This window comes from Stenella coeruleoalba (genome assembly GCF_951394435.1).
Source record: "Stenella coeruleoalba genome assembly, chromosome: 16".
Taxonomy (NCBI): domain Eukaryota; kingdom Metazoa; phylum Chordata; class Mammalia; order Artiodactyla; family Delphinidae; genus Stenella; species Stenella coeruleoalba.
Window position 1 is genome coordinate 24,049,260 of NC_137162.1, and position 22,788 is coordinate 24,072,047.

Here is a 22,788-nt window from a genome sequence, read left to right on the forward strand (position 1 = left end):
CTTATTACGCTTCCTTTGTTTAAAATGTGATTTTTTTATGCGTTTAGCATCTTTTCATTTTCCAACAAGTCCTTAGGATAAATTCCAAGGTGTGGTATTATTGCTTAGTCGAAAGCCATGAACAATGTTGTAGCTCTGGGTACGTCCTACCATACTGCTCTCCAAAATAGCTGCTCTGATTTACAATGCCACCAGCAAGATCCCTCCAGTTTCACCGCCACTGAAGAGGGCTCTAGAGCTTGCAGCACCATTAGCCACATTTAGAGGCATCATGCAGCTATTACTTGAGTCTACTATTCATAATCCTACCGTTCTGCTTGTAACTAAGCTTCCCACCCCTCTATGCCTAGACTTACTCTCTGGGCACATAGAAAATTAACTCAGAGGAAACAGTCTAAAATGGTAGAAAGACCTAGTATGAGACTAAGTCATAAATACCTTGTTTAGATTCCTGACGCTGCTAATGACTAGCTTAGGAAGGATACTTGGCCTCTCTGTGCCTCAGTTCCCTCATCCGGAAGCTGAGGATAACTCGACCTACTTTACAGGAAGTTTAAAAGTGGCAAAAATGGGGTTTCCCTGGTGGCGCAGTGGTTGAGAGTCCGCCTGCCGATGCAGGGGACACGGGTTCGTGCCCCGGTCCGGGAAGATTCCACATGCCGCGGAGCAGGTGGGCCTGTGAGCCATGGCCGCTGAGCCTGCGCGTCTGGAGCCTGTGCTCCACAACGGGAGAGGCCACGACAGTGAGAGGCCCACGTACCGCAAAAAAAAAAAAAAAAAAAGTGGCAAAAATGTTCACAATATCTTTCCCAACCACCGCTCCCATTCCATGCCCTTTATAATACAGGCTGAGGTCATCTGTAGCAAGACAAGCAGGGTATCTGAGATAGAGGTTTTTTAAAAAGGTCTGAAATTTACTCATGAAAAAGAGAGAAGAGAAAAAAGGAAGAAAAGAATAAATGGTGAGAAGGAAGAAGGACCATGAGGAAGAGAAAGAAGTCTGTGCAAAAGGCTGTAGAGGGTGTGAAGAGGGGGACCCTGGGCTGCAGAGCGAAGAATGAAGGCCATGAGAAGGTTGGAGAGTGATGGGAATGGAGCACCAGCAAACAGGGAAGGGGATGGAAGAAGGGGCGCTGTGCTCATTCATTGTATCAGGTCCATCCTTGTCACTCCCTGCCCCCAATTCCACCCTACGGAAGGAGGTGATTGTGACTGGTCTCTGCCTTAGAGCCTGCTCAGCTCCTATCACCCCTACTCCCTCTTGCCTCCAAGAGAAGTCTTACCTCCCTAGGGTGACTCGTTAGCCCCACGTCAAAATTCCTGAAATGGACCACAACTCGCCTTCTGTATTAATGTCTCCTAGCCAAAACTATTGGGTTGGTCAGAAAGTTCATTCGGGTTCTCTCTCATAAGATAGTATGGAAAAACCCGAACGAACTTTTTGGCCAACCCAATACTTTGAAACAACGTGGAACATTGAGATTTTCTGATTATCCCTTGCATGTTCCCCTTCGTAGCCTTTGCTCGTGTTCCTTTTTTTTTTTTTAATTTGTGGCTGCTTTGGGTCTTCGTTGCTGCACGCAGGCTTTCTCTAGTTGCGGCGAGCAGGGGCTTCGCTGCGGTCTGCGGGTTTCTCATTGCAGTGGCTTCTCTTGTTGCAGAGCACGGGCTCTAGGCACACGGGCTTCAGCAGTTGTGGCACACGGGCTCAGTAGTTGTGGCTCGCGGGCTCTAGAGCGCAGGCTTAGTAGTTGTGGCGCACGGGCTTAGCTGCTCCACGGCATGTGGGATCTTCCCGGACCAGGGCTTGAACCCGTGTCTTCTGCATTGGCAGGTGGACTCTCAACCACTGCGCCACCAGGGGAGCCCCTCATGTTCCTTCTTGATATGGCTCCTCTTCCACGAAGCTTTCCCCAGATCTTCTCATTGGAATTACTCTCATCGTCCTCTGTACTCTCAGGACCATTTTATTTCTATCTCTTCTATGATCAAGTCACATTCTGGTTGTATTAGGTCTGTGTGTACATGTCTTTTTCCTTGTAATCAAGGGTAAGAAACTGAAGTGCAGGGACCGAGGTTTGTAGCCCCCTGGTGACTCACATAGAGGAGGTACTCATTGGGTGGGCTTATCGGAAAACTGGATCAGTTCCACGCAGCACCTGAGAACCAGCTAAGGGTGACACTCAGCATTTGTCTCCCCCTCTTTGTCTACTTACCTAAACACTGCTTATCTGAATGTATGAATAAATCAGTGCACAAATGAATGAATGAAACTTCAGAGTGTCTAGAGCCAGGCCTTTCCTAAGGGACACGAGAAGCTCACACCTACCAGTCAGTCCATTTCTCATAAAAACCAAGTAAGTTTGCCCAGTTCATATGAGTTGGCTGCTATTCTGGCTTCAGGAAGTGATAACAGTTGTTCAAATCTTATCCTATCTCTACCAGGACTTTGTTAACATCTGAAGATTGAATATCAACTTTAAAAATAAATGCATTACTATCCCACTTTCCGTGATGCAGCTCATGGAAAGGGAGTACACTAAGCTGCAGATTATGTTGTTAATTATGTGACAACAGTAGAGTCACTTCCTCTCTTTTCACCTCTGTATCGACATCTGTATAATGCACATAAGCATGCCCACCCTGCCCACTTCCGGAGCTATAAGAGTGTACAAAATGACGTAAGTGAGGTGACCTTACAAAAGTATCAGGTATGAAACTGGAGGAAGGAAAACTAACATTTACTTTGAGCCTTTCTTATGAAGCAAGGATCATGAAAGAAACTTTCAACAGCATGTTTCATCCTCTCTACAGTCCATATTACCAAGAGTTTATGTACATGAAGGGTGATTCTGAAAGAACTGAGTTCAAATCCTGATTCTGCCACTTGGCAGTTGTGTGGTCTTGCGCTAGGTCCCTTGACCTTTCATCACCTGTATCCTCATCTTTAAACTGAGAATGATGAAAATTCCTACCTTCCAGGTGCTTTTTAGAATCAAATGAGATGCTCCATGTGGGGGCAGGGGGTAAGCCGTGGAAACTGTAAAGCACTAAGCAATTTCCAGGTATCATTACTAAAATAGCAGAACCCTTTACCCTAACAAGGTAACCAGATAACTGGAGGTAAATGGGTGATGTATACCCACCACCTTGGGAACTGACATCCCAAAGCAGCTGCTTGGCATTGATTTGGGTCATAGCGTTGGATGGTAAACAATGACATAATGGTTCTTTCTGTAGAGTTTAAAACAGGCTTTAGCTGGGAGTGAGAGAAGATCTCTGTGACAGCAGTAAATTTAGTCAAGGAGGGAGACCTTGAGCCCTGGAGGAGACAGAGGACTCTCCAAAGTGGAGCTGGAGGAGAAGAGGATCGGGAAAAAAATACTGCCTTTCAAGAAATCCAGAAGCAAAAATGAGGTCGCTCACCTGCAGTAAGAGCTGGAGTGAGTAAATGAGCCTGGGGACTCACACAGGCACGTAAATGCATTCCTTACAAACAGCAACCCAGAGACACCCAGGAAGGGAGAGAGGTGTTAAGGTAGAGGGAGAACAGTGCCGGTAATGGGTAATGCAGAGGATTATAAAAAGTGCTTACTGCAGAGGTTTTCAAAGATAATTTAGCCCAGGAAATCTTTCTTTAAAAGAAATTGATGTGAAAATCCACATGCATTTTACTTGTGTAAAACAAGGAAAATCAAGGTGAAGTAGTTGAGGAGAGGTTTGCAGCCTGAATGTTCAACCCCACAGCTTCTCTGTTCCCCTTTATGTAGCTTCTGAGAGCAACCTGAGGCCCCCTAAGGGATGTGACAGCAGAATTAGAAGGCCATCGCCTGAATAAGGAATGAGATCTGTAACTAAGACTGCCAACGCGTTCCCCTTTCTTCCTTTTAGAACTGGAACCCCTCCTGCCACATTTTAGCCTTTATCCTGCTAGAAACTTCATTGCCCTGCTTGCCTTGCAGCTAGAGGTGATCATGAGACTAAGATTTTTATTTATTTATTTATTTATTTATTTGCCAAGGGAACGAGAGTGGAAGTGATGTGTGCGATTTCTGAGTCACTTCCTTAAAAAGAAATTGACTGTTCTCTTCCTCACCACCATATGGACATGACAGTAACTAGCTTCAACCACGTGGAAAAGACAAACTGAGAGGCCAGTAGAGCAACAAGATGGAAGGATCCTGGGTCCCTAGATGATCTTGTGGAGCAGAGTCACCTTCCCTCCGTGGACCAACAACCAACACCTGGACATGGGAGAGAGCAATCTCTTGTTTGAGCCTCAGCACTCTGGATATCATGGTAACAGATGCCTATAACCTAACTAACCAGATCTGCAGGAGGGAAAGAGAAAGAGTGGGAAAAATTCAGCTTGGTGCCTCCTAAGCCCCTCCAAGATCTTCTCTGAGCACAGGACTCCCAGCCCTAACACCAGGATGGTGACCTCTTTGACCTTCAGAAGTTGTCAGCAGCTTTCAATGGTAGGAGATTCTGTTTATGCTCCATTTTTCAGGGAAAAGGATTCTGTAGATGCTCAGTAGATCCCAACAGGATCCTTAGACCAGACTATGACAGCACAGAGTTCCTTTCCTCTCTTTGCTTTTGCTCAGGGCCTCAGAGCTGGAACTAGGATTTCACAGTCCTGCTTGCTTCTTCCTGGCACTGCTTCTTCCGGGCTATTCCCAGGATGAGCCACTGCTTCCTGGGGGAAACCACAGCCTAGTATCTAGTTCTTTAAATCCCAAGGAGATCTATCAGCTCAGCCTGCAAACTGCTAGCTCAATTCAAAGAACTATTACCAGATGTTCAGAAACCCTGTAAAGTTTTCTCTCTGTTGAGGCTGTTTTTCAGTTTCTCCTCTTTTCTATTTTCTCATCTTGGATGATTCAATTTTAAAATAGAGGCAGAATAAGGAGATTTTAGGTCCTCCGTCCCCATCACCTGACAGGCTCACCATCTCTTGGCTTCAGGGATCCAGAATCTTTGTGAAACCATTTTTAAATACTAGGTTATTACTGAAAATGATGATGTTGCGGTGTATAAAAGAAAGGTAACACCTTGGAATATAAGAGTAATCACTACATCTAATTACCAAGAAGAATGATTCACCCAAATATTTAAAATGTCTTTAAATATAATAAAGTGACAGAGAGAATGTGAGCAATTGCTTAGTGAGCTGGCAATGGGAAGCAGATCTCAGAGAACACCATTCCCATTTTAGCATCAAAGGCGCCAGGATCTTTCAAAATCACTGTAAGTTCTATTCTTAACAGTGTTTAAACTTAAGACCTTCAGAAGTGGTAAAACTTCTGAATTTTTTAAGGGGATCTGAAGCTCACCCTTGCCACGTACCACAAGGACTCTGTAAGCGTCTACATATCTGTAAATTCATGTACAATTTTGGTATTAGAACTAACTGAATCCCTCAATGCTTTAGTTCCTCCTTTCAGGCTCTGCTTCGAAATAGACATGACCAGATGGAAGTTCTAAGATGTAAAAATTAGGTTCACAACAGATTTGTATCTTACCCTCAAAGATTCCCTCTGTGCTGCGAGACAATGCATCATTCATTCATTCACACACTCGTGTTTACGGCAGCGGGCGCGACAGCACAAAAGGGAGATTCATGCCGACAGAGTCGGGGGTGATAATTTTCACCCTCAGAATTACATTAAAAGGTAGATATTTTTACTTTCATTTTACAAATGAGGAAATTACGGTTTGAAGAGGTTACTTTTTCCAAGGTCAAAATCAAAGATCTGTCAGGTTGCAAAGCTTGTCCACTGCCCTACACTGTCTCCCTCCACGGGAGTAGGGAAAGTGGAAAAAGAATAACACAACTTGCTGTGCCTCTAACTGAAGCTTCGTATGAGACAGGCCCTCTTCATTCCCCCATGGTCACAGATGAGGAAGTCTGGGAAGACAGGTTAAGTGACTTGCCAAGGTGACACCAACAAGTGGCCAAAATGGAATATGAACCCAGGACATCTGGCTGTGCCCCTCACCACTACATTAAAGCTGCCTTGATATGCTAAAGGAAGTGAAAAAGACACGAACGGGGTGGGGCGGGGGGAGAGGCAATAAAATAGTCACTAAGTTCTAAAATTAGGGGAAGGAGAAATCAGTCGTGGCCAGCTGAACCAGGGAATGCTTCCCAGAAAAGGTGCTTTTTGAAACTAGAGGCATAAGGGGATGATTAGCCTAGCCATGAGGGGAACCAGGACTGAGGGAGGAAATTTATATGCTCCGGTTCTTTCAGTGAGTAACTCGGTCTAACCCCAAAGACCATAGTTGACGGTCCCTCTTGGTTTTGTACATTCATTAGGTTTAGACAAATGTGTAATGACCTGCATCCACCATTGTAGTGTCATACAGAATTCTTTCACTGCCCTAAAAATCTTTTGTTCTTCCCTCCTCCTTAACTCCGGGCAACTACTGATCTTTTTATTATCTCTAGTTTTGCCTTTTCCAAACCGCCATATAGTTGGAATCATACAGTATGTAGTCTTTTCAGACTGGTTATTCTCACTTAGTAATATGCATTTTAGTTTCCTCTATGTCTTTTCATAGCTTGGTAGTTCATTTCCTCTTAATGCCAAATAATATTCCATTGTATGGATGTACCACAGTTTGTTTCTCCATTTACCTCCTAAAGGACATCTTGGTTGCTTCCAAGTTTTGGCAATTACGAACAAAGCTGCTATAAACATCCATATGCAGGGTTCTGTGTGGACATATGTTTTGAACTCATTTGGTTGAATACCAAGAAGCATGATTGCTGGATTGTAGGGTGAGAGTACGTTTAGTTTTGTAAGAAACTGTTTTCCGAAGTGGCTTTACCACTTTGCATCCCCACCAGCAATGAGTGAGAGTTCCAGTTGCTCCACATCCTTGCCAACATTTGATCTTGTCAGTGTTTTGGATTTCCGTCATTCTCATAGGTGTGTAGTGGTATCAAAGTTGCATTTTTAAAAAGAGCTTCCCTGTGATTCACATGCAGATGGCTCAAGGTTTTGAGAAACATGGAATTTATAGAAAAAGAAACCCTTACCATCTGCTTGCAGTTTCTTGTATGAAGGTTACCAGGGCTGATACTCAACTGGTATAGCCACACCAGTTAAAATACTTACATACTTTCAGGTCCCTTAGTTAAAAAGCTATTGCTCCAAGCTCCCCATTTGTCCCACCATCCAGACATGCTGCTTAGACCTTCCAGCTTTTCTCACATCCTATACCTAAGTAACTAAGGTTTGGCGTGAGAGGACCTCTAAGATCCCACTTCAGCCACAGCGAGGGTCCTTTCTGATTGGGCAGAGGCCAGTCCTTCCCTGGTTATTAACTATTTTGAATATCACCCGTGGGATTGCCCCATGAGATTACGTGCTGTTCCCCAAACTTTCCTGATGAGTATAAGCACCAGCTGAGCTTGGTAGAGAGCTGATAAGGCCTGGCCCTCAGAAATGCTGATTCAACAGATCTGAGTTGAGGCCCAGGAACCTACCTGTGTATGTGGGTTTTTTGGTTTTCTTTCTTAAAAACACCCCAGATGATTTCTTTTTTGCAATCTCCCAAGGTGATTCTTATCTTTTGGGAGAGTTTTACAATTAAAAGTGGGGAGGGGCATAGCTCCACCCAGGCTAGAAAAAGGCAACTAAGTCCAAAATGCATGGTCCTTGGAGGCAGAGACATTAGCTGGAGATATGAAATTCAAATCCTTGTCCCACCTTGCTTGCTGTGTGACTCTGGGCAATTAACTTTAACCTCTCTGAAGCTTCACCTCTCTGAGGCTACGGTTTGGTATAAAGACGAGGTGAAATAAATGCACGTGGCGCGTGGGAATTCGTCAAATGATCACAGCCAATAATGCAGATATGCGACATATTTACAGACTCTCTATCTTTTCAAAAAATAAGGCTTGATTCAGAGCTTTTTCGGAGCAGCAAAACTGGCCAAGGTTGGCTTAGCAAACCACTCGGTTCCATCAAACCAATGACAGATGTGGCTCCTTTGATCTTATTTATCTGGTGGGCATCCAATCTACACCAATATTCATTGTTTAAAAAAAAGGGGGGGGGGAAGCACTTTTAACTCCATTTTGAGTTAGAAAACATTGACCTCAATCATTGTCATTAGTCACTAAAGGTTTCATTTTATAGACCTCTTCCCTAGGCTATTTATTCTTCTCTTTCTATTTTTTGCAGCAGCAAATATTCTTGGCCCAGCTCCTTGCTTCGTTCTAGACTGGGGAGAGAGAAAATGGGAAATGCCTCCTTTCAAGGAATTTTACCTCTTCTAAAAGCAGAATGATTCTTGGGAATCTCAGCCCATCCCATGTCATGAGGGATGGATGCCACCTTGTCATAAGCGCTAGGCTGCAAAGAGTAGAGAAATGGGCAGATAATGAAATTACCGAACACTCAAAGTGTCAGAGACTGACAGGCTGGGGCCATCCATCACCGATTATATGAGGCATTAACATGCTGCTTCCTTATCCAGCGACAAAGACGGCAACAAGAATAGTAAACATTCTGGAGTGGATCTGCGCGACAAACCAATAATTTAATGAACTGACAACCAGCCAATACCCTGAGAGGATGGCCTGCCTCTGCCCCTGAATTTGTTTTACACCCAGGCACCTGCCCCTTGAATGATACAAAATGGCGATATTTCCTAAACTTCAATTCTACGGGTACCACTTTCTTTGCAAGCTACATCTGTGTAACACCTGTGCTAAATGTATTTCTTTAGACTGGCTCTTCTTTTTACTAAAATTAATTGACTTTGAAATAAAACTTGGTATTACTACCAAAATGGAAAATCAGTATCACCTGCTATAAATGCAGAGTAATCATGAAAATAATTACAAAGCAGAGAAAACATGGCCATTAAAGTCTAGTCAATACAGTCCCCTGCTGTGGGCTCTGAGCCTGAGGCCTGCCCTTTCTTTGTCAAAATAGGAGATTATCAAGTGTTAGAAAGGTGTCAAAGACACACTAGCCCCAAACTGAGATTTTCTTCTTGATATCCTAAAGGGATTAAAAGCAGACTGAGAAAGGATTAATTATCTCACCAAATGAACCAATGTTACTTACTGCCACATCCATGTACTAGATGAACTCTTACAGGTCTCACACTTTGGGAAATACTGTTAAGAGCTCTGGCTACAGAAAGCATAGCACTGTCAGGCTTTTCAGGAATACACAACAAACTATGGAAACCGCAGGCCCTACTAAATCCAAATCTGAGAAAAGAACTGTGTTGCACCCTGGTAAAAGGCAGACAACTAATGGAATCCCTCTTCAAGGACTTTTCAATGAACCATCTTAGAAGTGAAGATCTGGTCCTCCTTCTGATCCCACAAAGAAGGTTCAGCCGAAACCACACCACTGGGCTTCCCTGGTGGCGCAGTGGTTGGGAGTCCGCCTGCCGATGCAGGGGACACGGGTTCGTGCCCCGGTCCGGGAGGATCCCACGTGCGGCGGAGCGGCTGGGCCCGTGAGCCATGGCCGCTGAGCCTGCGCATCCGGAGCCTGTGCTCCGCAACGGGAGAGGCCACAACAGTGAGAGGCCCGCGTACCGCAAAAACAAAACAAAACAAAAACACACCACTGCTCAGGATGGTTCCCAGTCCAAAGCAGGGCCAGGTCTGGCTGTTGGCCTGACTACTGGGCACGTAATTCTCATTACAGATAAAACCAAAGTTGATAACTAGAGTCTTGAATCAGGAAGCCATGATCAAAGAGGGGTCACAGTGCAGCTAGGACTTGGAATTAGTCAAATCCATAGTAATCAAATTAGTTTGCACCAAAGACTAAGCAGCACCACGGACAGCTCCTCACTGATAACAGGATAACTGGAGTTATTCAGTTCCCAGTAGAATTGGTCTTTTCTGACTCACCAAGTCTAAAATAATGGTTCCAACAGGAGAGCTACTGGCCCTTAGGGGGCATTTTGAAAATTTGGTGGGACAAGGCAATCCCGGATTGAGTGGACAGAGGCAGGAATCTGTGTTGTACCATGGAAAATCATCTCACATCCCTGGGTAGAAAAACCACCACCAGACATTCTTTTGGGGAAGAACCTGTTTGTCATTAACCAAGCCTAGAGCCTAAATTCATTTTATCTATAAGCAGAAAATATTTTTGCACAGTACTAATAGACTGAATTTTCTAGGTATACAGCTACCATATAGGTTGAAGGAAGATTGCCTTTTGTTTTATAAAGAACTTCATCAAATTATTCACCATTTTAAAAAAAATATCACACAATAAATGGAAGCACCATTTACAGTGTTTGAATTTCCAATACCACACACCTGTGTCAGTCTGCTTTTGTAACTATCTCACTCGGGGTAATTCTACATACAGGAGTAAGCATCTGACGACTTCATTATACCTTCCAGCATAGTCACACCTTAGCATCCAGTGAAATACACACTGTTTTGTTATAAATTACTCCAATTATTTCTCCTTTATATTAGAGTTAGGGCATTATGTTGATTTTAATTGTGTTTGTAGGCGGGTTACATTTTCTCTGATTTTCATTTCAGCACTGTAAAGTGAGGATTTCAAAATATTTGTTACAAAAGGGGAAACTAGGTCTGATATGCCTGAGAATGCTGTTCTCAGACATCAGGCCCACTGTGCTGTGTCACAATCATCTCCATATCCCCCACTGAGTCCATCGAGGGCCTTCCTTAGGGTCCTAATCCTCTCTAAGCCTTATGTGGGTGCTGGGCTATGACATCCAGAAAGACAGCGCCCTTGCCAGGGAATGCAACTCCAGCAAGGCCCTGTTACCACAGCAGTCTCCTTGTCCTGACAGCAAAACCTGAATAAGATACGTAGGTATGTATTGTCTGCTGAAGTAACTTTCCAAATCTTCTCCTCTTCAACTATGCTGGATAATAATCAATGACCAGCCCCCAACAGCCTCCTCTCCTCTCCCCTCCCCTCCCCTCCCCTCCCCTCTCCTCTCCTCCCTCTCTCTCTCTCTCTCTCTCTCACACACACACACACACACACACACACACACACACACAATCTGCCTTGACACCCCTCCTTGAACTTTTGTGTAAATCCTTCTGACGGGGGCTCTTTTGGTCAACTTTCCCTAGATTCCTGTAGCTTTTTCTCCTCTGGGCACCTGAAGGACTCTCCACCCCATACCACAGGCATCTGTTCTGAGCCCCAGAGCTCCCTTTATCACTATTTATCTTCCCATCTACAGCAGCCACTTGGCTTTTTATCCCTTTGGCTTCATGATAGAAAACGTCCCAACCGTCAACCCTTGCAGGAAAACTGGCGTACTGGGGAATATCGCACGTTTCACTCCAGAGAGCTGATGAGCAATAAATACATGTGCAACGTTTCCCAAACCAAAAACCTGGACACAAAATCTGACAAAAATATGGGTATGAAGTCTGACAACAGAACAAAGTATCTGGAATCGTGACTTCCAGAAATTCAGGGATGAATGATCCTGATAGGGAGGTTTTAGAAGTCTTCAGACGGAGCTGCATATTACTTTCCTATGGCCTGGAAACTGAGGTGAGACAAAGGCCCAGTCCTTGCATTTCTAACACTCTGTGGGCATCTTCTTCAGCTTTGTCATCACTGACCTGCCTCACTCCACCCCTTAAATTTTGGTCACTGCCAGAGTTCCACCTTCAACCCTCCCTCTCTCTCCACATTCTATTCCTGGGAAATTTAGTCCACTCTTACAGCTTCATGACCACCTAACTGCCAATGGATCCAAAAATTCCCTCTCCCATCCAGAACTCCTTCCTGATCTTCAGTCCTGTACATCCAACTGCCTCCTAGAAAACTCCAACCTTTTGAACTACTGGTACTTCAATCATAATATGTCAAAATCATACACGTCCTCCTTCCCTCCCCTCTGCTAAAGAAAATCCCTGTTCCTGTCTGTATTCCTGTCTGAGTTAATGGTGTCAGCAGGAACCTAAAAGCCATATTACTGATCTAATTCTTCCCTAAACTCATTCAATCATTGCTAAATCCTAACGCTACCTTTGCAATGATAACTTGTTATCACATCCTCTGTGTTCCCACAATTTCCATCCAGGTTCTTACCATCTTTTACCTGGAATACTGTAATACCATGGACTTTAACTGATTCCTCTTCCTTCTCACAGCCTCCCACCCACCTCCCAACCTTCTAACAAGGATGTCCTAATATAATATATTGTCAAAGCTCATACTTAGCTCTTCATCAAGCATTCAAAGGTCACCTGTGGTGTAGAATCCAAATTCCTAAACACAGCCCTCCATTACTGTGCCCTTTCAATCAGGAAAGACCAGAAGCACTTGAGTCAGGCAGACCTGAGACTGAATGACAGGTTCACAGATTACTGGCTCTGTGATCTTGGGCAAGAATGAGAGCGCAGACTCATTATTTTAATTACCTTGATTGTAGAGTCTGTGTTTATTGTACATAGAGTTCAACTCCCTATTCAGCCACTGTAGGTAAAAAAAAATTCACCCGTATGAGATGGGGTTATGGTATCTGACATTGAAGGTAACTCACTTCTAAACTGATAGGAATCTCTTTTTCCTCAAAAATGGAGAAAATAACAATGTTTATCACAAGTTTGTTGTGAGGATTAAAATGAGAAAAATGTAAGTAGATGTACATATATATTATGTAATACATATGTTTATATATATACATGTTACATATATACACATATGCATTTCTATATATTTATAAATACATCATATATACACATATGTATATACATTTTATATATAAATATAGTCCAGCACAAGTTCCAGGACTCCTCTCCTCATTTGCCCCAACATGATGCTGACACAATGAAACTCCTTATTAAGAGATAAAACTTGGGAAGTCAATGATCCAAAAACCATTCAGTCCCAAAGTAGGGACATAGCTATTGGGGAAGATCCAAGGAGCCCACGATCTACCTGAAGGTAGAAGAATTGAAAAAATATGATAATGCACAACCTACAGAAATGTAGGAGTTTAGAGAAGGTAGGGTCATGTAAATCAGAGTCATTAAAAGTTTCATGAAGAAGGCTGCTTCTAGGGCTTCCCTGGTGGCGCAGTGGTTGAGAGTCCGCCTGCCGATGCAGGGGACACCGTGCCCCGGTCCGGGAAGATCCCACGTGCCACGGAGCGGCTGGGCCCGTGAGCCATGGCCACTGAGCCTGCGTGTCCAGAGCCTGTGCTCCGCAAAGGGAGAGGCCACAGCAGGAGAGGCCCGCGTACCGCAAGAAAAAAAAGAAGAAGGCTGCTTCTGAATAGCCTTCTTTGGAAGGAAGTAATAAGTGTGAAGAAGAACTGTAGCCATCTTGGAACGAAGAATATTTAGAAGTTCACTTTCCAAAGCAGGAAATTTTGCAAAGACCACAGCATTAAACATCCACTGCATTTCTTCTAACTACCAGGAACAGCACAAATGCTATGAGCAATCCAAGGGGAATAAAATACTCATTGCCTTCAAGGCCCAAATGGTCTTCGGTAGTCATTAACATGCTTAACTAGTGAAGCAAAACAGAATGGGATGCAGTCAAAAAGAGGAACCAACCACATGCCACAGGAGGATGAGACTACAGGTAGCGTCAAGCTGCACTGGATAAACAGGCACTCCCAGGAGCGTGAGCTTGGAGGTCCCATCGTATGTTCTTCATCTTTTTCCCACCAAGCTCTATTGCCCAGATAACCCTAACAGGATAGGCCCATGATGTTTTAGGATAACTCTGACTTTCTTGGTCCCTGAGTTTTTAACTCAGACCAGAACCACCCCCAAAACATGAGCTTCTCATTGCAGAAAATGTAGACACTTGTCCAGGCTTCTCTCTACACTTATGACTCCGATCTATTCCCCCCACCTTCTTTCTGATTTGATTCCCAAACAGAAATATAACAACTCTAGTCTCAGCAAAAGATTTTAATTACTGGCTTTGTTATGGAAAGAGGTGTGGAAAATATAAACGTCTGTTGTGACCACAGCCACCAAAAGACTCCCAATTTGGAAAGATCTTCAGTTTTCCCAGAGTTTCAGAGAACTCCAGATGATCCACTAGGTATCAACGGAAGAGCTTATCTGCTTATGAATGAAGAGAGGGACTCAGGAGATGCTCTGGAGCCTGTGTGCCTGTGGCTGCTTCAGCTCCAGACCCTCTCAGAGCGGCACGGGCACCCCTCTAAGCCTTGCTGTGTCACCCAGGCACAGCAGCCAGAGTTCAAGGTCTTAGACACCAACACTCTCATGCTCCAAGTTGAAGCCCAAAGGGGTGGCTTTAGAGTCAGTCCCTGAGGAGCCTGAGTTTCAACTGAACGAGGTGCCTTCATCAGAAAGAACGTTGACAAAATGGCCACTCAATGGCCACTCTGTACACCGTGGCTCGCCACTGCGGGGATCTCTCCTGAATGGTTCTGACCCCTAAACTCCTCTGAGCCTCTTTTAAGTCACCTGTTAAATGGAGACAATATCCTCCTGGCATAAAGGCAAGGGGCTGAATCAGATGGCTTCCTGAGGTATCTTCTAGTGCCAACTCACCTGCATAGCTACCAGGAAAAGGGAAGGCTGGAGGATTAAAGCTACGTTTGGATAGACATAGGTTTGTTTGCAAGGCTCTGAGTCCACATTGCTTCCAGGAGTCTACAGACATATGCAGAGTGACCAGTTAAAGAGGATCCACCTGCCCCAAGGCTCAGCCTTCTCACTCCACCACCAGCTTCCTCCTTGGTTCACCAAATCCTTTCTTAGCCTTTTTCAGACATACCTACCATTCTACTGGCCTTGCTTTGAATGGCTCATGCATGTTCTTTCTTTAGCTCTCAGTGCACCCTGAGTTGTATTCCCAACTTTGGAAGGTTAGGGCTACCTCCAGGCTCTCCCAGCCCTACTTATTCATCTATGAGATGACTGGCCAAGAGAATGATGCTGTTTGTAGACTACAAAATCAAGCAAGAAAAGAGTCTCCTGAGTTTCCATTTTTATGCAAACTAGGAATGTCATCTTATGAAGGTCAAGTAGTCAAGGACCTCAATTTCCTCATCCTTAAAACAGGGCAGAGCGGGTTGAGTCTCATTCACTCAATAGAGCTTGCACATACACTGTGCAAAGAACCATACTTGATTCTCCTAAAGGTAAATGCCTGAGTGCTAAGACTGCATTTTGCTTGTGTAAGTGTTCCCCCATTAGCACTGGGAGTGGTATATAATAAGCATTCAGTAAAATACTTGCTAAAATGTTGATCACCAAGTCATAATCTCTGCCTTCAGAGACGTTCTATAAACATGGACACAAATAACCACCATAAAAGGTAGAAAGTCAGCACTGAGAGAGAGACAAGTAGTGAAACAGAGTTACATCCTAAGAGGGAAAGTTGTTTTCATCTGGAACATCAGGGAAGGCTTCAGGTAGGAGGTGGCGTATAAGCCACTAAATGGGTAAACCATTAGACTATAGAGGTAGGGAGGGCTGGGCCAACCAGGGAACAAGGTGGATCTTCCAATGGTAATCAGTCTACCTGGAGATTACAACTCAAGGCCATAGATTTTTTCTCTCCCTCCATCTTGAAAAGGATCTCTGTTCTTTTTTCTTTTCCTTTTCTCTGGACTTCTTTCCAGTATAGGCTTATTTTCTGTTACCATTTCCTACTTCCCCATCCACTGCAAGCTCCTACCGAGAAGTCGTTTGTTAATATCCTTCCTTTCTTTTTGTCCACCCGGACTTAATGGGCTTCTTTATGCACCGTACATTGTCTTTTCGGCACTGTTTTCGGTAATGTATAGGAACTGCTGCATGGTTATTAGTACTGTGTATGGTTCCCGGATACAGTCTGCACACTGGTCTTCTGCAGCAGAGAGAAGCAGTGTTATATGGAACCTGGACGGGCTCTCGCACTCCTATTCTGGGGAAAAAGCTTCTGTACGGGTGAGTTCCCGAGGAGAGTTATCGCAGCGTTGGCACAGAATCCCGAGTCATGCCAAACCGTTAAGAAGAGACAGCATAAGCGAGAAAGTCCTGAATTATCTGACAAAGTTGGCCACTGGGACAGCCAAGATTCCTACTAGCCAGAGGAAGACAGAGGAAACATCGTCCCAAAAGTCACGCAGCCAGATATTCTTTACATGGAGGCGGCAGCAGAGGGCTCAGAGCAGGACAATCTGAAGTACTCACCTCCACTTACAGCTACACTTTCAAAGGGCAACCATTATTCCCTTAATGCTTACCAGGTTCTTATTCTGAATACTTATTGTGCTAAGAATGATTTCATTTGTTAATTACGTCTTCTCAGCCATTCTGTTCTAGTTTTCACTTTTCCTATCAGAGAAATACGCCCTCGGAAGAGGGCCTCCCAGTTGTGACGCTATAACCCAGTAACATACTGCATGATCTAGGTTTTTGAAGAACAGCCCAGGGCAAGATGTGTTCATCTCTGCCCCGAGTAAAAAGATGAATACGTCCTCGCCCTCCAGGAATCTGGTGTCCAATACAAGAGACAAGATGCCTTTTCAATAACTTGGGGCAGAATTCACAGACAGGCAGAGTCAGGTTGCTTCCCGGCTATCTGGTCAACCTTCCTCTATCGACTCAACACCAAAACTCTGGAGGTTGCTTTCTGACTAGAGAGGCTTCTATTGAATCCGTAGGGCCAGGTATGCCTGAAAGAGGAAGCTGAGACATCAGAGAAGGGTTTAGGAAAGGGACTACAGAATTTCCCAGGTCTTGAACAAGATATGACCTGCAGATTTTTTTCAAGCTGAATTTGATCCAAAAGGGGCATATGCCATTCTGGTTGCCAAAGGCCTCACCACTTTTACTGCCTCCCACTTGGCCATTCCAAACATTTATATTACTTCTCTGACCCCTGATTCACAGGAAAGAAATTCTGAGAGCCCCCAAGAAACACACCATCCACCCCACCCCTGCGGAAGAATAGTAGGAAAGAAGAGGCAGTGAGCCCAGCTGGTGTAAACAATGATGTCATTAGGAGGGATGTTTGAGCTTCTAATAAATGGCACATAACAAATTAGTGTGGTATAAATGCAATTTATGCGGACCATAATGTACTCAATGCATCCGCATAAAGGAAGGTAAAATCGTACCTCACCTGACAGGTTCTAGTTCTTACTTATCATTAGAAGTGATAAATCCCACACAATAATGGGAGTTCCTTGAGACTCTTCATTCCTGGGTAGCTTTGGTTAGTCACACTCAAACCACAATTCACTCATCCTTCTGAAAGCAAACCTTGCTAGACATTATTAGATTTGAAAATCATTTTTTTAGCCTTAAGTGATTTTTGAGAAAGTAATACAAGCATATAGGAAAAGAAAAATCCAGAAGCACCAAAGGGTTTTCTACAAACAGCTTTCCTGCCTTCCCTGTCTCTCAATCAAGTCCTTCCCTAGTGGCAAATATTACTACAAATTTCTTGTGAGTCGCCTCAGAAATCGCCCTGTAGACGTAAGGTACCTATTTAGAAATCACTCTCACTCTTATGCAAATGCAAGCATGCTATATAAAATGCACTGCGCTTTTTCCTTTAATTATACCATGGAGATCGGTCCTTATCAGTGTACGTAAATCCTCCTCACTCCTTTTAACAGCTGCATAATATTCTATTTTGTGGATGGAGCATAATTAACCAGTTCCCAACTGACGGACATTATGGTTATTGTTCCAGTCTTCTGTTCCCACAATGCAGCAATAAATGGTCTTTTGGCTCCATTTTCATTTTCTTTCAACACAGCTACCGCCCAATTCAATTTCCCGGCCTTCTTCACCCAGATTCAGGAACCTAGCCTGAGAGACAGAACACGGTCTCTGCGGAGCTGTGGTTCTCAGCAAAATGAAATAAAATAAAATCCTCCCTCCCTAGGGCCATCTGGAGGGAGTTGCTATGGGTAGAATCTGGAAGAATAATAAATCTCTCTTGACACAGGAGCTGGGAGGAGGCTGCCCAGGCCGCAGCGATGGGCTTCTCAGTTTGAGATGTCGACAGCTACACTGAAAGCAGGAAATGGAGCCATATAAATCTGTAATTGCAACCCCCATTCTCACACGCAGAGAGCTGCCTGCTTACAACTGTAATTTCTGTGTAGTCTTTTCCCCTACCCTGCAGTTTGCTGCGGATTCAGAGCTGTGGTAGCGGTGCTGGGCATTTTGAAAAGGAGGATGAAAAGGTACCAATTATGGAAAAGTGATTTCTTCTTTTGAATCCAACTGCTATGGACTTCACTGTCCCTCTTCAGGCGAGACCATCACAACCTTGTGCAGGAACAGATTGTTTCTGGAAAAAGAAATCCCACCTGCCCACCCTGTAAGAGCGTCAGATGGCTAGGCCGGACTGTAGCTGAGCTCAAAGTACTCACCAGCTCAAACAAACAGACCAGCTCGTCTTCCTCCCAGGATGCCTAGAGTATGTGTCCTAGCCAGACTAGCCGAACGACTAGCCAAAGAAGGAGGCTAGTTGTTTTACTGCATGCATTACAGAGCCCAAACAATGAAGAAAACATGTAATTGGCATAAACATGATTCACTGCAAAGGTGTTCATCATTCTGCAAAGTTCTCCCTCTACAGAGACTCCCACATCGGTGAGCTCCATCAATAAGGCTATGTGATCAGAAGAGACAGCCTTATCCCCTACCAAGTTAATTGATAGGTGCTGTGGAAGCTGTGGACCACAACAGGTGAGCCGATTCCTAAAACCCCAAGGTGGGGGCCCTGGGTCCTCCGTTCTTTGCCTGTAACAACTATGGGAAGCCACCCAAGTGGCTTCAGCTCTGCAGAGGGCACTGAAAAGGCGAAATGGACTCTGCTGCCTTGGGACCCTGGAAGGTTCTGGGTGATTTCTTAAAGTGCTTCTCGGGTCAAACTTGAGTCCAGGATCAAGTGCCAGGCACCTAGCAGACCCTGCTGGACCCTACACACTTCTTCAATCCCAGCAGGTGGACCTTAGACCTTAGTGCCCTTTCCTATATCCTCTACTGCTGAGAGAAAGAAGAGTGGTTTTTCATCGTTGACTCCCCGGTAGTTGATATTTTGCTCCCCGGGAACAAAATAAACTTGTGCTGAATAAATGAATGAATGAATGCATGAGCTACTAACTCACTCTGTTAAATTATGATTCCCCAAGAACAACAGTTCTTTGAGGCAAGGAACTGAGGTGGTCCTTCCCTTGTACGCCCCAATGAGGATGCTCAGTGCAGAGCCACAAGAGCAGCCACTGTCTCCAAGGAGTAGCCTGAAAATTAGGTATGTCGAATTCTGAGTTCACAAACACAGACCACCATGCACCACGTCGAATCACATGCAATATTGTGTATATGCATCTGTGTGCAATTTTCTGCAAGAAATTCCTTTGCTTCCATCAGATTCTCAAAAGGATCCACAGCCCCAAAGAGCTCACTGTTCACTGACTTAGAGAATCAGAAAGGCTGCGAACTGCGGCAGGCTCTTCTGCCCTGATGTGGAACAGGATGGAGCGGGGCGGGGGGCTGGGGGCGGGGGCGGGGGAGGCTGCAGGTGTGAGTTCTGCTGACTAACAAGCGTCATTGCTCTGCTTTACGGAAACAGATAAATAGCTGGGACTTAAAGAATCTCAGTCCCAGGAATGCTCTTTGCTTGACAGCAAGCACATTTTTTTCCACCAAGTCAACATCTCCAGAAGGAGCAGCCAGGCCCTGTCGATCCAAGAAAAAGAAGAGGTTTGGAGCAGGATGCAAAAAAATAAATAAAGCGCAATCCGCAAGCTGGGAAAACAGGCTCATCCTATAACGGTGCTAAACCACTTGATTCTGGAAGGGAGGACGAGAACAGGTGATGCGCCCTGTCAGCCCTGATCCCAGAAGCTCTGCAGGGAGAAGGCCCCTTTCATCCCTGTCCACACAGTGGGATGGGGGGCTCGAGGGAGCTGAGCGCTGCCTCTCTCTGGGCACGAAGGAGCGCTGGGCTCTGGATTCATTCGGTAGTGTTAGGGAAATATCACCTGGTGCGTGTCCTTCCACATTGTCCAGAAAACACCCCTCATCATAAAAGGCCCAGCTGAGTCCCTGATTTTACAGGACTTTGAACTGCACTTAAACAGACCTGGTTCCTGCCTAACTCTAGAACATGGTTTCTCATCCTCGGCCCTATTGACATTTGAGTCCGGATAATTCTTCATGGCAGGTGGCTGTCCTGTGCAATTTAAGATGTGTAAGAGCATCCCTGGCATTTATTCAGTGGATGCCAGCAGCACTCTCCCCGCTAGTTCTAACAGCCCCAAAAGTCTCCAGATTTTATCAAAAGCCCCCTGGAGAGCAAAACCACGCCCAGTGAGAACTAATGCTCCCAGTGTGTGCTGGGGAACACCAGTTCTGAGGGATGTTAACAGCCATTACTTAGAGGAAAATAGGCTACTCTGGTCAAACACTTTGGGAAACACTGGATTCGACAAAGATAAACCAGGACTCCTCCCTGATGGCTTTCTCAGAGTCTGAAATAGATCCGGGTGCGCTGTGAGACTCTAAGAGGGAACCATGATACCCAGCGTTCTCCCAAAGGCATTTGGCAGAGGAGCCCTTTTCTCAGAGGCTTTAGGATTAGTATTCCGGGAGAGTTACTTTTAGAAACACTTCTGCAAGGCAAAATTGGAAATACACCTCTAAGGCAAACACAGCCAAAGGAAGGGATGAAGAAGCCGAAGCTGCCGGGAGCAGCCTGTGCGCACACCACAGCTTCCTGGGACGCAATTTATCTCAGAACCCCAGACTTAACCATTAGACATTCATTTTTTTTTTGAGAACAGGTTTAGATTCTCAGGCTTCAAAAGTCCCCAGTATTTTGGAAGCTATTAAAACATCCTCAGCTAACACTTTATAACCAGGGTAAGGTTATCAGAGAATTTCCCCATAGTGAGAGCTGGCTGGGTCTGATGGTCTGGGGAGAATGGGAAACCACAGAGGCACCTGGAGTAGAAAAGAGAGTAACACAGGAAAGAAAGTAAGGAAAGAGGACATCGAAACAAACCTCTCTTAATTCACTATTCTGGCCAGGGCTGCCTCTGATGTAATATTCACAACCTGCCCTCGTGGACTTTAAAAAGGTGGGAGACAGTAGGAAGGTTGTCTTGTAAGAGGCGTTAGAATTGTTCTCTGTAAAATAGATTTAAAGTAGCATTATTCTACTAAATAGACCTCATGGTAACTGCTACAGATTTCAAAGATCATACAAAATTAGAGCTAGAGAGGACCTTGAACCCTCTTCTCCTATTGTTTTTTAAACTTGTTTATCTACAAAAGTCATGTATTCAAAGCCCAAAACATAAAACACAAAATCATAATAATTCTCTTTTAGTATGACTGGTGCCCCTGCCAACACTTAACCCCTACCTCAACCTTCTTTGAAGCCCCTGAGGAACCTTCCAGAAACCCCAAGCTGCTCAGAGCACCATCTGAAACCCAGTTCCCCCATTTCATAGGCAGAGGAAACAGACGCAGACAGATGACCAGACTTGCCTGAGGTCCTAGCTTATGGGTAAGAGAGTCAGGAGGAGAACCTAGGCTCACACCAGGCTCTTAGCTCAGCGCCCCTCCCATCTCCCCGCGTGCTGAGCGTGTGCTAATCTGCAAGAGAGTGAGCTGCCTTGGAATGGAGTGATCTCCCCGTCTCTGCAGGTATCCAAGAATAGGCTGATGACCACTTGTAAGGTCACTGCACTGATGAGAAAGATAAACTAGACATCTTTGCAGTCTCTTATTAAATTCTCACTAGCACTGAGACGTCCTCCCTGTCATTAGCGACAGGATGCTCAAGGGAAGCCTGTTCTAGAGAAGTGACCCAGCCCCAGACAAACAGCCACCACAACCACGGAACATCCTGTCTGGTTCCCGAGCTTCTGCCTCCTCTTGATGGAAGCAGGCCAGCTGAAATGAACAGCATGGGGCTCAGCGTGGGTGAGCGACGGTAAACGACGAGGTGACACATCCCGAAGCTAAGTCCAGGCTCAGTGTGTATCAGGCAAAAATATGACAGTAACTGTCAGTCACAGGAAATATCATAAGGGAGGTTTAAGATAATAAAGCTGTCTCGGAACTGGGAATACAGATGATCCCCACACAGGATGGCAGATCCCGCTCCAGATACTGAGTGTGGAGGCATGTCTGTGAGTGCGTGTGTGGGTCCACATGCACACATACACCCGCACCCTATCTGCACGTAGAAACAAAACTGGCACTGTGTCTGCAAAACTCAGTAACTGTATCCTCATTCCATCTCATTTCCTTTTTCTGAAGAAGACTCTGCTGTACAAATGATGGCAGAGAAACAGGACAGACCCAGAGAACCCAGGAAAAAGGGGCAGAAGATCTGCCCTGATGGATGCCAAAACCCCACACAGCTATATGCCCAGACCGGGCCTGACAATCAGCAGGAGGAAACGGGGGCGCCCGATGGACCCCGCACGTCATTCGCTGTTGCCTTTCCGGAAGGTAGGAAAGGCCGTCTGATACTGGGCAATGAGCGAGGCACAGTGACGCAGCTAAAGGGGGCGCCCAATGGACCCCGCGCGTCATTCGCTGTTGCCTTTCCGGAAGGTAGGAAAGGCCGTCTGATGTTGGGCAATGAGCGAGGCACAGTGACGCAGCTAAAGGTTCTGCTTGGTTGCAGCTTTCCATTACTGTTTTGTTTGCTCTGTGAGTTTTTCTTCTTTTTTCCCTTGGGGTGTGTGTGTGTGTGTGTGTGCGCACATGCGTATGACTTTTGTGTTTTCTCCAGGAGTCATGGTGCCCTCCTCTCACAAAGGCTGGCAGGT

At 45.1% G+C, this 22,788-nt stretch overlaps 1 protein-coding gene across 7 annotated transcripts in view; it reads right to left on the bottom strand.

Moving 5' to 3' along the window:
- Positions 1–22,788, bottom strand: part of SORCS3 (sortilin related VPS10 domain containing receptor 3) — a 742,043-nt gene that overhangs the window by 438,571 nt on the left and 280,684 nt on the right. For 2 of the 7 annotated variants that reach the window (XM_079900511.1, XM_079900510.1), the window contains exon 3: positions 12,422–12,476. The exons of 4 other annotated variants lie outside the window; for them this stretch is intronic. The gene's annotated coding sequence lies outside the window, so the exon portion shown is untranslated. Of the gene's footprint in view, positions 1–12,247; positions 12,345–12,421; positions 12,479–22,788 lie in introns of those variants that run through there. One more of the 7 variants, XM_079900513.1, reaches the window with a different exon arrangement.